Source organism: Chamaea fasciata, unplaced genomic scaffold (assembly GCF_029207755.1).
Source record: "Chamaea fasciata isolate MVZ Bird 193981 ecotype frontalis unplaced genomic scaffold, bChaFas1.0.hap1 SCAF_8, whole genome shotgun sequence".
NCBI classification, from domain to species: Eukaryota; Metazoa; Chordata; class Aves; order Passeriformes; family Sylviidae; genus Chamaea; species Chamaea fasciata.
Window position 1 is genome coordinate 10956064 of NW_027094093.1, and position 15773 is coordinate 10971836.

At 43.1% G+C, this 15773-nt stretch overlaps 1 protein-coding gene across 8 annotated transcripts in view; it reads right to left on the minus strand.

Moving 5' to 3' along the window:
* Window positions 1-15773, minus strand: part of ANKRD44 (ankyrin repeat domain 44) — a 131474-nt gene that overhangs the window by 90821 nt on the left and 24880 nt on the right. Inside the window, exon 1 of one of the 8 annotated variants that reach the window (XM_066189628.1) lies at window positions 1656-1721. The exons of the other annotated variants lie outside the window; for them this stretch is intronic. The gene's annotated coding sequence lies outside the window, so the exon portion shown is untranslated. Of the gene's footprint in view, window positions 1-1655; window positions 1722-15773 lie in introns of those variants that run through there. 8 annotated transcript variants of the gene reach the window in all.

The following is a 15773-nucleotide window of genomic DNA, read 5'->3' on the forward strand; positions in this document are numbered from 1 at the left end:
TCAGTCTTCTGTAACTGCCTTTGCTTATTGTGAGCAGACCAAACTTCTAAAGCTTCTTTTTTCCAGGTCTTGTAGAGACATGTTGTTCATCAAACCCTATCTACAGAGGAAGATTCTTTTTAAACTAGGCAGGAGGTAGCTGCTTTGCTTCATAAAGCATGAGTTATTGCTGAGATTTTTCACTTCTTTTTTTTTTTTTTCCATTTACTGTCAAGTAGGTTTTAGACATTTAAACTTGTTACAGCCATATAAATCCTCTGAAAATATATAACATTACCTGCATTTTCAGACAAGGCTTCTCTAGGAAACACTGCAAGTTTCTGTTATCCACCAGCATCCTCCATTTAGTAACTAAAGAATGCAAAGCTTCAATTCTTTCTACCTTGTCTTCTGAGCTTCCCAGAAATCAAAGCAGAGAGCCTTACCACCCTAAACTGGGAGTTCTCAGGTCAGTGTCACACAGACTGAGGCTGTTATGAAAGTTCAGTCACCTTAACTTTCACGGACTTGAAAAGATAGAGACTGAAACCTCCAATTTAGGAACTGCCTCTGTTCTGCAGATTTGAATGGCCAGAGTGTTCCAGCTTTTTTTTCCAGGTCAAAAACTCACTCTGCCTTAGGGCTCTGGCAAGCCACGGCGGGGGAGAGCTGTGACAGCCTAAGGTGCTGATGTCCCCAGGCACCCACTCTGCACCTCTCCAGCAGCAGAGACACCAGAACAAGGCACATGCCACATCTGCAGCACAGCAAAGCTGTCCTGGGAGAAGTGACGGTCCCAGTTCCCCTAAACCTGCTCTGTAGCCACCAGCTCCCCTACAGACTCCTCTGACTCCCATGAGGGTTACAGAAAACAGTTCTGGGGAGCTGAATCCTGCTCTCCAGGAGGCAGTGAGTATTTTTCTGCTGGTTTGAGTCTTGGCAGCTCAATGAGCAGCCCAGCACATGCTAGCGGTGATGTGCAGGATGAGGTGGGGGTGCAGGGCAAGGAGCAAGCAAGGGCCCAGGCCCATCCCTTCCAGCACATCAGTGCACTGCTCATGTGAACCATGACTGGCCCCTCAGTCGGGCTGTGTCAGCAGGGACAAGCTTCAGTACAGCGACAACAGCACTGGCAGGCCATCCCTTCTGTTCCCACCAGTCTTGGGGCAAAATCCACCAGAAAAATGTTTAAGGCAAGCCATGAACCTGTAGCTGAAAGGGAGGAATTCCTTACACTGCAATCAAATCTGCCAGAACTTGTCCATCAGAGCCTTTACATGGGCAAAAAAAATTCCTCCCTTACAAGGGTTCAACCCAATTAAAATGAGTGCTGAGAAAAAGTGAAGAACATAAAGTGCTTCAAATGCCCCGTGCTGGATTGCCGTTAATGTTTTCAAAATCAACATCGAGGTTCACTGACAACTTTGCATTCAGAGTGTAGCTTTGAAAAAGTGGAAACACTTTGGCCAGGAACCTAAAATATTTTCACAGACTAAAATCCACAAGAAAGTAGTTTTAAGAATTCTTCTTTCTCAGAGAACACTTAAAGAGCAACATTTTGTTACTTTGATTGCTTCAAAAACCCTATCATATACGGATGCAAATTATACACATATTTCTTGTAAAGATAACCTCAAGTACCTGGAAGAATTAAAGCCCTAAGTATGACTGCTGACCTAGTTCAGGGCTGTCTGGGACAACTCCGGGACAACGTTTCTTTTCTTTGATTATCTCATTTTCTTCCATGTCAGCAAATCCCTCAACTTCTCTTGAGATCTCCAAAAACGTTCAAGGGAAAGAGGTTGGGAGAAAGACGCAAACAGGAAAAAAAAAAGAAAACAACCTTAAAAAAACCAAGCAGTAGTAGTACCTGCAAAGGACATGCATCTCATGAAAGGTAAAAGCCCCAGCCCACTAAGCTTTAGCTTCAATAGGCTTCACAGTTTAACCCCAAAAAGAAAATATCCAGCATATTTGGCATGAAAAGCAACAAAAAACTCTGAGTGGCAGTTTGCATTTTCTTCTCCATACAGGCATAAAGTCTGGACAAAATAAAGCACATGAAGTGCATTTTTGTAAGTAGTGAAAATCAATTTTCATAAATTAACTAGGAAGGCACAAGACGGATGTTACAGGACACTGAGCTCTTCCCAGTCAGAACATCCAGCTTGCATCCAGCCCATATAAACGACAGACAAAACTATCTCACAAGAGTTACCCAGTCACCTGGATCAGCATCCGTATTCCTAAAAAGAACACCCCTTCACAATTAATTCAAACCAAAACAGAGCTTCATTTATTAGAAAAGCAAAACATGGAAAACGAAAAACAACCATGGTGCTGTCTCTGCATGCTTATGACCAATATAAACCATGTCTAGATGCAAGCATCTCATGTTTAGACTTTACAGCCCAAGACCACACAGCCGGCATTGGTCCCAAGCACTAATCTCATTTTCAAGAAATGACAATTACTAGTAGTAATTGCACGACACACTAGTGCAATTCTCTTAGTTAGTACCTATATTTAACCAGATTTCCCCAATATGAAATAGCTAAATAAATAAAACAGCAGAGAAGAGAGCTGCAGTAGAATGAGGAAAACAGTAAGTTCTTATGTACAGAAACGATGGTTCTTATTTACTCATCTCTTACAAACACTCCAAGAATATGCTCTGCTGAGCATTAAAATGCTGTAAGGCACTGAAGACAATAATCTCTTATGTATGAACCATTCAGCTGAGGGAGAAAGAAAATTAGTTTTGCTGATGTGACTGCATAAATGAAAACCTCTTAGTAAAGACTAGGAGGAATTGAAGACTTTTAAATGGTTTTGTTGGGATTTACTTTTGATTTTAGTCTGTGCAGTTCACTCTACAAACTAAAACACAGCAGCACTAAATGTGGGAGGCCAAAAGAGAAAGTTTAAAATCAGAAAACCACCACATGCCTTGGACTGTCACGTTAACAGAAATTTCTTGTGGAAGCAGGATATCACGTAAATATTGTATTTCAGATGTTGATGTATGCGTGTGTGGATATGCACCGTGTATGTTCACCCCATTCCATAGAATCATCCTAGCCCAGACAGCTGAGCTAAAGACAATAATGGAGTAGGATTAACCTACAGGAAAAATCTTCACTTTTACTTTTACAGAAACATGTTATTCCTCCTCAAAAACTTACGCTTCACAGCCCAGAACTGTGATTTACTGCTGGGCCAAGAACAACTCTTGTTCTCACCAACCCCTGAGGTCTTCAATGTTTTATTTGGATGCTTTTCAGAGCTGGAGGAAAACCCCTGGGAGAAGTGGTAGAAAAACCAACTGAGACAAAGGAACCGTGCCCAGGAATGCCAGCAAACTGCAAGGGCACCAGAAGATGTGCAACAGAAGCCAGACACAACAATACAGAGATCTCTGCTGTTGAGCCTCACACACTTACCCAGCACCTTTGCACTGTTTGCATACGCTGGGTACGTCAGGCATCCACCCGCTGAGTGTCCCGCAGGTAATCCACCTCTGCGGACAGAGCTCAGACTGCAACACCTTCTTCCAAACTTGCCGAGGACTTGCATGCCAGATCCCGAAGTTTCTCTGCAAATTACCCTTGTGAGTACCCAAGCTGAACGAGGTTTCAGGCCTGAACCAACAGCAAATTCTGCCCCTGAAGGCGTTGTGACAATAAACCCATCAGCTCCGGGCCTCAGGCTGCACGTGTTGGGTGACTGAGGAAGATGAGGTGAAAAGCCAACGCCAACAGGGCTGTGACCCACAACACTCACCTCAGCCACGACACTCCTGACAAAAACATCACAGGACCAGAAAGAGCGAGGAATCCTCGCTCAGCACACCAAATGAAAGGTAACAGACACTGAGATCTTATACTTTAAAAAAGAGCACAAGACTGCCATGTGAAAGTGGGATGCTAATTACTCTATTTCAAGAACTCTTCAGAGTAATGGACAGAAGGGAGACAGGAGAGAGACAGAGAGTAATTAAGGATTCATAATTATTATTTTTAACCGAAAGAGCGCTCAGTTGCAGGTCCGAGCCTCTCCGGGGCAGCTCCTGAGCAGGGATTGCCGGGGCTGAGCTCAGCCGGCCACCGCTCCAGAGCAGCAGGGGCAGCGCGGCCCCAGGCCGGCGCAGGGAGCGGCACCGGCAGCTGGCACACGGCCGCGCCGCCTGCCACCACCGAAACGACGGCGCAGCCCCGGCAAAGCGCCTGCAGCCGCCCAAAGACAGCAGGAAAATTAACTCAGGTTTAATAAACACTCTAGGGTAAACATGATTTCAGAGAGACACCAAATATAAATACCCAGTTTTTTTCTTAAAGACACAGTTAACTTCTAGAGAGCAGCATTCGGATCTTAAAGCCATGAGGTCTCCCACAGCTTTGCCTACTGTCTGTCTAAGAGGTCTGAGGAGGAGGGTTTTTTCCTCCCCTGTTTCAAACACAGGATCACAATGTCTCAGATGACACTAGAACAAAACGAATATAGGGGTAGGTGTATTACTGAAGGCAGGTATCTGTTACAGCCCAGCCAGCGAGTATCCTTTGCACCAGATAACCTTTCAGTCAAGATAAACAGCATAACCAGGGCAAGCGTGTTTGTAGGGGCAGGATACAACCAGAAACCCAAACAGAGAGTTTGGAAAACGTCACCCCTCTGTAGGAGTGCTGCCAAGAGCACCCAGTGATATGATGGGCCTAAACTGTACAAATCAGAAACATAAACATGTTTCCAAGTTGCATCGATGATGAACAATTTCAAATGCTTTTGCTTGCTTGGAGCCTTGCTATTTTGGCATTGCAAAGTACTCACAAAGACTCTCAGGCAGAAAAACATTTAATACATGTAACCAGAAGAGAAAAGCACATCAGGACGCCTAATTGTCACATAGTCTTTAGAGAATAACAGACAGTCTCTTCTAAACAGATAGCAAGAAATTATGAAAATGCAGCATCTGAAAAAATAGCAAGGTAAACCTCAGCTTACAAGTTTGGCCCACGTCCTAGATTTCATTAACACGTTATAGGAAAAGATATTCTGAGCCTTAAACCCCGTGTCAAAATCATCAGCAATTTAATCTTCTGTGCAACACTGTTGGGATTCTCCACTCATGCAAGTGCCGCTCTCAGAAGGCACTAACTTTAATCCCTTGATTTTGACAGTCTGGCAGTAGAAAATTCCTGCTATAAATTACACTTGCTGTAACAGACAGTTTGTGCTGCTCTGGCCCAAAGTTTCTCCCCAGCATGTTGTTGGCAAGGTAACAAAAATGCATCCGCTACTCAGTTTAATGCTTCCTTTAGAGTGACAAGATGAACCACAAAAGGTGACATCTCTGAAGGTTTTGATGAAACAAATATCAAAGAAAGCAGCGAAACACACAACAAACTAACATAAACCATAACAAACGGCAAAGTAGTACAGAGGGAGAACCCATCCACTTTTCTCCAAAGTCCTGTTTTGACGGGTGTGGATAAGATCTAGCAGTCTGTTCCACAGAACAGTTTGGGTTGGAAGGGACTGTTAAAGGTTTCCAGTACAACCCTCCTGCAGGGACAACCTCAACTACATCAGGTTGCTCAGTGCCCTGTCCAGCTTAACCTTGAATGTTACCAGGGATCAGGTGTGCACCACCTTTCCAAGCAACCTGTGACAATGCTTCACCACCTCCATTACGAAAAAACCCCTTCTTCTTTATACCTAATCTAAATTGACCCTCTTTCAGTTTAAAACCATTACCCTCTGTCCTATCACAACAGGTCCCAAAGGGCTTTCTGGAGGGGAACTGCGATGCAAGAGGCTAACATCCAAATAAGTCTCACTTAAAGTAAGCTTAAACTCTGGAGACAAGGAGGGAATAAATCATCAGAGTAACTGTGGGCCAAAGATAAACGCCAGGACATTTCATAGGATAACAGTCAAAATATATACAAATATTTTTAAAAAGAGGCATGAATTCTCCATGAGACGGAACAACAAGAGATAAAGGAGGCCACAGGAAATACTGGTCTTGCTTCCAAACAGCATGGACACAGGCTGTGGCAGAACAGAACCAAAACACCCTCACGCTCCTGGAATTCTGCTCTAAGCAAAGCCCTAAGATGAAGACGTTGCAGAAAGGAATCGTGTGAACAGCAAAGAGACCAGTTCTATAGTATCTGCTGACAAAATCACACCTACAGGACCTATTTACCTTGAGCTGGTGAATGAGTCGGTGAGAAACACAAACCATGGGTCCCCCTGCAACAGTCAGATTAACATTAAAAACTATGAATACCCTGCAGGGAATTTCCACTCGGCACATGCTTCCCAATTACTTTACAGCACCCACGTTTCAGCACAGAGCCGTAGAAAGACAAGAGGGCTCTGTCCCAGCTCACATTCCTATTAACACATGACAAGTCTGAAGATTTCAAATTCCTTTCAGGTGTTCATCCATGAATCCACCCACCTGCATTCCTACAAAAATATCCAAGAACATCCAGAACATTAGGCTGGCATCCAAACACTCCCATAAACACTGTATCAAAATGAAAGCTTTTGCCTTGTTAGCTTTGGCCAAAATGATGTTAGCAGAGCATCTCACTGTTTGACCTGAAACTAGGACACTACCATTAACAGAAAATGCAGATGGGTTTTTCATATTCACAGATGCACAAAAATCTTAACAGGTATAAGGAACAGAAAAACATTTTTGGGTAAAAGAAAGGTGACAAGACAAGATTGATCAGAACAGTGAAGGAAACACAACAACCCATACACCAACACTTGTATTTGTTATCTGTCACAGTTATCAGACACCTTGACAGCTGTTCTTTGCTACTGAGCAGCAAGACAGTATTTCATGAAGGGAAAATGCTGACAATGATGAGATCTTGCTGGGTGATAAACAAGCAAGCTGCGGCTAACGTGGCTGAGGCAGAGGTTCTCCAAGGGCACAGTGCTCAGCAAAGCCACCTTGCATCCCCATCCTGAGCGAAGCCTTGCTGTTTCCCTGCCCTGAGACCCTTTCTGTGACACATGCTTCACCAAGTCCACATTCATGCCTCTCTTCCCACATGTTCCTGAAAGAAGAACCTAATCCCGTAGATTAGGTTCTCCCTAATCTGGTAGAGACAGCCTGTTATCATTATCTACAGGAAAAACAAGTGATACTCATCTTATCTGAGGCCCAGCATGAACAATGGGTAAGGAGAAGGGAAACAGCGACCACACCACAGCGCTGCCATTCTCTGCAGCCCTTACAAATGCCAAAGGTCTGAGAGCCTTGTCCCCTTCGTGCAGGCAGGGAAACACAGAGGTGAGGGTGGACACTGTCCCAGGAAGGGCAAAGGCAGAGCCCACCTCCCACAGCAGGATCTGCCGGCAACACTGCCTGTGCAGCCCAGGGTTATCTCAAGCAGTGCTTCCGAGACACGGAGATCAGCAACTGAGTGAATCAGGGCTTCCCTCACATAAAAAGGAGAAAACGAAAAATGTTTCCCATTCCACAGGCGAGCAATTTCAGCCACACAACACTCAGATGATTTCAGCTACAGGGACGCTGTGTAGTCAGATGCAGCCCAGCCCAGATCCAAGTTAATTGCTTCCTCAGACGTGGCCAAGAGGAGCAGTGCTGTCAGGGATGTTTACAGCACCCTCAGGGACCTACATTAGGACAGAGGCACTTGCCACGGCAGGCAAGAGAGTGAGAGCTCCCTGCCACCCTGCCTGTCCCACAACACACACTCCTCCCTAGGGAATAATGAGCGTGTCCTGCTGGGAGAAGCTCTTGTGGTGCTTTGTGTTTGGATGCCAGCTGGCACAGTAACAGCCTAATTCATGATGAGGGCACGATACAACAAACTGTCCATATTTGTTTTCCCTAAAAAGAAAGAAAAATCTATTGCTTTCTCTACAAAATAAAATGAAAAAAATCAGGCAAACTGTGCTTATACAGAATTTTGTGCAGGAACTACTAGCTAGGACATTATTTCAAAAGCGAGACAAAATCATTGATGTAAACCCTTGCTTGACAACTGTTTCACTGATGTCATTCTAAATAAATCAAAATCACAACGAAAGTTCACGTTGAAATACAAAGTTTCCTGTTGGTTCTGAGGTGATGGAGAGAGGACTTAGAGGACAACAGAAATCTTTTGTGAAGGCCACAGGGAAGAGCAGTACATTAGTGTCAGGTTAGAATGCAGTCCAGAAATTTAATGGGAAATATGTGTCTCCAGAAGTTCAATTCCTCAGTAAGCTTCAGCTACATGAAGATGATGTTCAAGATAAACAAAACACATCAATCTTCAAAGTCAGGTTCATGAGGTGGCTCCATCGCTTCTTTATGCTGGAAAACAGCAGTAGGAAAGATCAACTCATTTCTAAATGTTTCGCCACCACTTCTTGCTTGACAGCACAGAACCACTTTTCACAGGCAGCCATTTCAGACCTGAAACAAAATTAGATGTGCTGTAGCCAGGATTTTTATTTTCTTCTGAAGGTCTTCAAATTGCTTCCTTTCAGTGCAGCTTGGCTGGCATAAAAGGAAGGATATGCTGCAACACAGTCGCATCTACTTGCAATGATCTGTTTGCTTCAAAATATTAGCAAAACATCTTGGGTGGAGGAAGGAGGTGACAAATCATCTGAAGGGTGGCAAGAGGAGGATGAGAATTTCCATTACAAACTACTTGTTAGGTAGTCCCAGCCCAAAAAACGTCATGATGCTATACTAGGATGTGAGAAAAGAAAGCTCATAGTTTGTGTGTGTCAAATTGCAAGAGTGGCATTCGCATTATTTTAGGGCAGGCTCACATCCAAAACCCACATGAACACCGACAACTCCTAAAATCCCCACAAATGACCCCTGAATTTCAGTCCAGCTGGAACAGAACTTTAGCTAAGAGCTTTCTTCAGATATTGGAGAAGTCTTTAACAAATATTTTCGCACACCATAATCTTTCTTACTTTCAGTCCCAACTATAGAAATGGACCAGGAAAAGGTACAAAGTCATTTTTCAAGTATTTTTTTTTTTCCTCTGGTACATACTCAATTAAAAACCCTCACAGTTCTAAGAGGGTCTAGAACAAATACATGATTTGACTCATAGATTATATAACCATAAAAATATTTAAGGATGAGAGCACTGACATTCATCAACAAGAGACTGAAAACAAGAGAATCAAGTCAGGCAGTCTACTTTACAGAGGCCACCATTTGGTGTCCGGATCTCTAACCTACTTCAGAAAAACTGTGAAAAACTATCCTTCATTTTTCCAGATGAAGCAGGCTTTTTTTGATAGAATTAACAATCACTACTGAGGAAAAATTGTTTTGAGCATATAGATTATGTTACACAGCAAGTAACCTATACCTGAAATATTTTTAAACAATTTTTTTTAATAAATTGAGGTCTACCACTACATCACCTGATCACATACATTTCTTTTTCCTTCAGAAACTGAAAGCATAGTCTGAAACTGAATTTGAGACTCTTTCTCTCTTTTAGTGTTCATGCATGAATTAAAAAAAAAAAAAAAGAGCTGCTGTTGAATTTTAAAATTTCATTGAGTAATGCCAGAGTAGATTCCAGCTCAGTAAACAGTTACCAGGGAATGCAAAAGACGTTCACAAATTCCCTCAGCAGATCCAGCAAGCCAAACAGATGTCTGCAGGTCTCCACCGACAAAGACAAAACAAAACAAAGCGAAAAAGTAGTAAATTAAGCTATGCTTAACTTGATTATATGCAGCAAAAAAGCAGGGGTATTTCCTCTACCAAAAATATCAGGCATTCTGATAAACAGCAAGCAATGGCAACTAGCCAAAAAATGCATCATAAATAGCAAGAGCGTTTTTAACTACCAAAAGACAACAGTGAAATGAGCTGGACTCCGGGAACCCAGCTGGGAAGAGACTTTTACAGAAGCACATTCATGGATTTTTAAGTTTATAATTTCAAACATGTACATAGGAAAAGGTTAATGTTCTTCTCTTTCTTCCCTTTGGAGGTCATGAAGCAGGCAAAAATAAAGCACTCTTTGATACTATCACAGCCTACAAGGAGAGGCTATTTGACAGAATGAAGCTGTCTGGAGGAAGACTAATTTTCTTTAGAGCACATCCCAAAGTCTTCCATGAACTCTTCACATAATAAACATCTATTTCACATTTTTCAAGATAAAATCTGAGGAAAAAAATAATTGCTTCGAAGTTTATAAGTCCTTGAATTCCTGTGTTAAATAATAAGCATTAATCAATGTTTCCAGTTAAACATGAAAAAACATTTTAAGAAAATGCAGCTTTGTAGCCTTTGCAGATAAACGTGCTTGGGTTTGTGCTTGGGTCTTTTCCCTCTCCCAACATACACATGAGCTTTTCCATCCCAGCAGTAATTTTAAATAAGTCTCTAAACCAGCATCTTGTCACCTTGCAACATGTTCTGGGAAAAATGGAAAAGTTTCAATATTATAAGAAAGTATGTGTCAAGATGTAACCATGTTTACTACATTTCCCATAAAGTTAGAGCTTTTCCACAGCAAAATCTCATGCTACATAAAGTTTCCATCAGTTCCTGCTCCAAACACTGTCCGCACTCTCTCGATGACATCTCACAACACTCATTCCTATCCATCCCTACTGCACAGCAGGGAAACCAAGGACCTGAAGGACAACTGCATGCCACAGGAGGACTGTGAAGAGCTGAACTGTGAGACTGTTATCCCTTCTATGGCAGAGCCAAAAATAATTCTGCATTTCACTGAGACATCACCACGAGAAGAGAGAGCACCCGACTCCCCTGCAAGTAATGGGGTGTTATCTTACAGGGTCAGTATTTCAAACTGGGGATTGCAAACACACTGCTGGGTTGCTTTTTTCCACCTCCTCCCCCTTTTGCTGTGGCTGACAGTGGCTGTGGGAAGTGTGTGCACACTGCACAGAGTGCTGCCCCCGCCCCAGAACAAGCCCAGGCTGAGAAGCAATGCCAGCACACACCACGCCAGGCTGCCAGGTCTGCAGAGATCCTGCCATGTCTCAACTGAATGGCCCCAAGGGTTCATGGCCATCCAAAGGTCATGGTCTCAGCTTCAGCTCTCCCAAATCACATCAGTAAACACAGGAGAGCAAAACAAAGACTAGAAGACTTTCCCGGTCCAGGAGGCAGGCAGAAACCGAAATATGACATGGGTTTGGGTTTTATCCCTTGCTTATCAAAAGAAATTCTTCCCCACAGACCTCTTCCTTCACCTCTAGTCCTTGAGCAGTTTCGTTTAGTTGATGCCTGGGAACTGGGCTTCATTCAGCACCTTAATCTGCTTGCTCAGATTGCACCTTCAGGTACTGGCAACCTTTTTTACTAATAAGCACTTGCCTGTTAAGCTGAAGATGAAAATACTTATGAACTGAATTACACATCTAATACCTTGCTGGTTGAGCTGTTTTTTTATTAACATCTGGAAGAAAGGCTTGGAAGCAGCTTGGTGTTTTTGCCTGTTTCTGTGCAGCTCTGCTCGGAGAGCAGGGGAGGATCATCCACAGCCCTGGGCACCCGCAGAGGCCACCTCTGGCCACCAGTGACCTTCACAGTGCAGGAGGAGAGCTGGAGCGAGGCACCACAGCCTGGGGAGAGCAGTGGAGTGCTCACCATGACAACCAGCATGAGGAGGTTTCTACCTGATGAAAGATTAATGCCATTGCAACTGTAGTGGCCATTTACTTACCCCTGTGTTTTTACTCACCAGCACTTTAAAGAGAAATGAGAATCACAAGGGGAGGGGAGAAGAGAGGAAAGGAAGGGATGGAGAAGTAAGAGCTCAGGTCTGTTTGCAGGAAAAAGAAAAAAACACAACTCTGTTCAGGTGAAAGAAAGAAAAATAGGGGAGTTATTTAAACTTCTGTGTGCATTCACCTCCACACAGCAAGCAAGGACTCCCAACAATTCCCTAGGCAATACAAGTCTACAAATTGCATGTGTCCTTTGAAGCAAGCACTGAGTTTACAAGGCAGACGGAAAACATCTTCAAAGTCTCAAATGAAAGGCTTGAGTCTTCCAGAGTTAAAGAAAAGTAAACATGCATGAAGAAGTCAACTTTTTTTCTGGAAGTCATGCCTTTTCCCTTTCGCAACTAAAAAAAGGATCAATATTTTTAAAATACGAATAAATGTTCACATAAAGTCTGTAATACTAGGATCACAACAACAACAACAACAGCATTAATGGAGTTGGCATTTAAACAAGAACGGGTGGAACTCATTTGCCATTTTCTTGTATTTAAACCAAACAGATGGGAGGGCAGCATCTCAGCTTAAAATACAGAAGTAAAACAGTATCGAAGTAGTCATTAACAACAAAGTAACCTCAAGAATGACAACATTAAGTAATCACGACTAAGAAGATTGAACTGCAAAATTTGGAGTTGTATTATTTATTATTTTTAGGGATTTAAATTATTATTAGAATTAATTTCAGCTTTGGCTAATTATTTGGAAGGCATTTGAAACTAGCCAATTCTACTGAATGCTGCTGAGAGTTCATTGTCAATTGAACTCATATAGGAAGGAAACAATGAAGTATCTGTCCCTCAGTAAGTATGTTGACCTTTAACATCCACAGTATGACCCTCCTCCTCCTAGCACAATGGAGGGGGATCAAAAAACTGGACAGGGCTTCTAAAGAGCAGCAATTATCACAGCAGAGCACAGAGCAGCTGTACAAACCCATGTCCCACCTCACCACTCCCATACACTTTCCGTGTCTGCTGCGCCGCTCTCGCCTCACCACAGACAGATCCTCTGCCCACACAGAGCCAATTATGAGTTTCTTAGTCACTAAGAAATGATCCCAAGCAGAATTTACCCTGTAGCTTTCTGCTGGGGTGGACGACTCAGCTTCTCTTTCAACATGGACAGAGGCAGACAGCTTTGAAAACTGCCAGCAATTACTGGGATCCTTTCACTGTGCTTCCTCAGGTCAAGGCATTTTTTGTATCTAGAAGTCAAAACTTTACCAACAACACATGTAACACTTCATACATGCACACATATTTTATATACACACATATATGTGCTACATGTACCACAAACATATTTCCAAAAATTACCTCCAAAGCTAGATTTCAGGCCTTAGACTAACTCAAACAATTGGAGCATATGGGAAAACTTTAGTGGATGGGAAGATCATCCACCATCTGTGCTCTTTCAGCATCCTTGCATCTTTCTCACAGCTTCAGAACTTGACACCTACTAGGAGTGGAACAAGGGATTAGAAGTGGATCCAATGCCATCAGATGCTTCTTATGCTCTTTAATCGACGAGGGTTTTTGCAGGGAAGAGCAGGGGACAGGCTGTTTGGGGTTTCTTCTGCCAAGTCTCTTCTGGGACTTAGTGTCACACAAAGGAAGGGTAAGGATGGCTGAAGGGAGAGTCTGAGGTATAAAGCACTGTCATGTCCTGAGAGGTAGAAAAAGGCGGTTGAACCAGAAAAATGTGGGTTTCTGACAAGAGAACTGTGATTCTGTTAAAACAAGCAAACTCTGTTTACACACATATGGCATTCTTAAGGCTTTACCAACACTCTCTGGTATTCAAATTTGATCAGATAGGTGAGATACATTTCAGCTGAATATCTTATCCTTCTGATACTTAAACTGCAAAGACAACTGGAAAAGACAGCTGCAGTCAACTATTAAAAACAAATACCTTATTGTAAAATAAAATCACATACACCCTTTTCCTGTGTAAAAAGTACATTTTTGCACTACATATTCAAAGTAACAGATTTTGCTCTACCATAATATCCAGCAGCTGATTAAGGATCCCATCATTCTGCATGGCTATTGCATCACAGCAGAGGAAGGACAGTACAGTACCGGGTATATATAGCATACAGTATTCCAGGAAAATTATATATTATAGTTTCACTACATCACTGGCATAACATATCATGACCATGCCAGAAAAACTAGCCTGGGCTGTGCCAGTGTCAGTGCTGCTGTAAAACAGGCAGGGAGGAGCAGCTCTGTGGGTGCTTTGGGCACTCAGGCTCCCTCCTCAGTCACAGAGCAGCCAGTTCTGCACCAGACACTCCCAGCCCTCACTGGCTACAGGGCAAGATCCACAGACTGTCCTTAGGGCTGCCATCCCCTAAGGGCAGACTCAGGTTTTATGTGCCTTTTTAAACACGTCACAGCTCCCTGACCAGTATTCCTTCTGCAGACACACAGCATCAGACTCTCCTGAGGGAATGATGCAGGGAAATCCAAACATTAGCAGAATTCACTGCATTTCTATAAATCTCCCACTAAGAGGTTTTTTGTTGTTGTTTTTTTGGTTGGTTGGTTGGTTTTTTTCTGAGAACAGCAGCTGAACCACTGTGAAAGTCAGGTACCATGCAAAGCCACTGAAATGCACCTTCTGTTAATGTGTGTTCCCAGAAAGCCAAAGGCACTTTTTACAATTATTCTTAAGCAAGCATAGCAGCATAACTAACTCATTTTATATCCTCTGCTGTTTAAACCTAAGGCTATTGGTAAAGGCCAAATTGCTACATCAGGAAAAAAAATTACAGAAGACTTTTAACATCTATGCACCTGCTGAACTTCAATAACAAGGCAAGCCTTGCTTATACACATATAAAAATTTCAGAGATTGGCATGACTAACATGAATGAATAGATTCATTGGGATGCACCAGGAGAGAAAGAGGAACTGAGCTATTTTGTCTGGGATAGCTTTAATGACCAGCTTGCTCCGAAAAGCAGCGACAGAAATGCAAACCACCTGGTTTGGCTGGATGCCTGCTTTGCAGGGCACTTGACCCCAGGACTTCCTGAGCTCCCTGCCATACTGGATTTCCAACAACAGCCTGGATGAATAACAACCCAGCAGCACTGACAGGCAGCACCAGGGTTACAAACAACTTCCTCTGCTGAGACTTCTCCTGCTGTAATTATAGCTGAGGTGAGCAGCAGGGGCAGGGCACGCCAGCACCCTGTGCTCAGCACCACTTACCCTGTGTGCATCCATTAGCTATCCCTGACCAATCCTGCTCCTCTACCTTTCCCCTCAAGTAACCCCAAAAGTCTCAAGCACAAGGCCAAGCAAAGGAAAAAAAAATATTGGGAAGTGGAGGAAAACAAGATCATCTTACTGAGGTTTCTGGTTTACCTACAGGCTTCTTGTTCATCCTTCAAGAACAAAAACCAGCAGAGCTTCCAGCCACAACAGCCAGGCAGCTTAACAACAGCAACCTCCAAACAAGCAAGGTAAAATCAAATTAACAGCTTTGATGTCTGCAGCAGACCCTGCCCAAGCTTTTGGTCAGCAGCCTCCACCTTCCCCCATCGTGGCTCATCATCTCCTTTCTGCATCATCACCTCCTGCTGCTCCCAAGCTTCCAAACTGTAAATTACCTGCTTGTACTAGTTGCACTCTTGTTTAGCTCAAAAAGGATCAAATAGGTCTGTGCAGAAGTGCATCAGTAAAGTATCATATAAAACGGTTGGAAAGAACACCAAAGAGGTTTCCCCATGGCCAACAGTGCAGGTACATAATAAAAAAGGGTGTAAACCTAGCAGAACTTCAACCACCAACCCCACGATCCCACTGAAGGCAGTGGCCATGCAGGCATGAAGTCCATGCAGGCACAGAAGGAACAGCCTTCTCAGGAGCCAGCTGGAGTCACTGTCCCCAGGCAGAAGCAATCTGCAGAGACGCAAACTGCTTCAGAAAATTAAAATACATTTGCAGAGACAATTTAGCTTTAATATCTCTTTTTAAAAGCTACCAAAAAAGCTG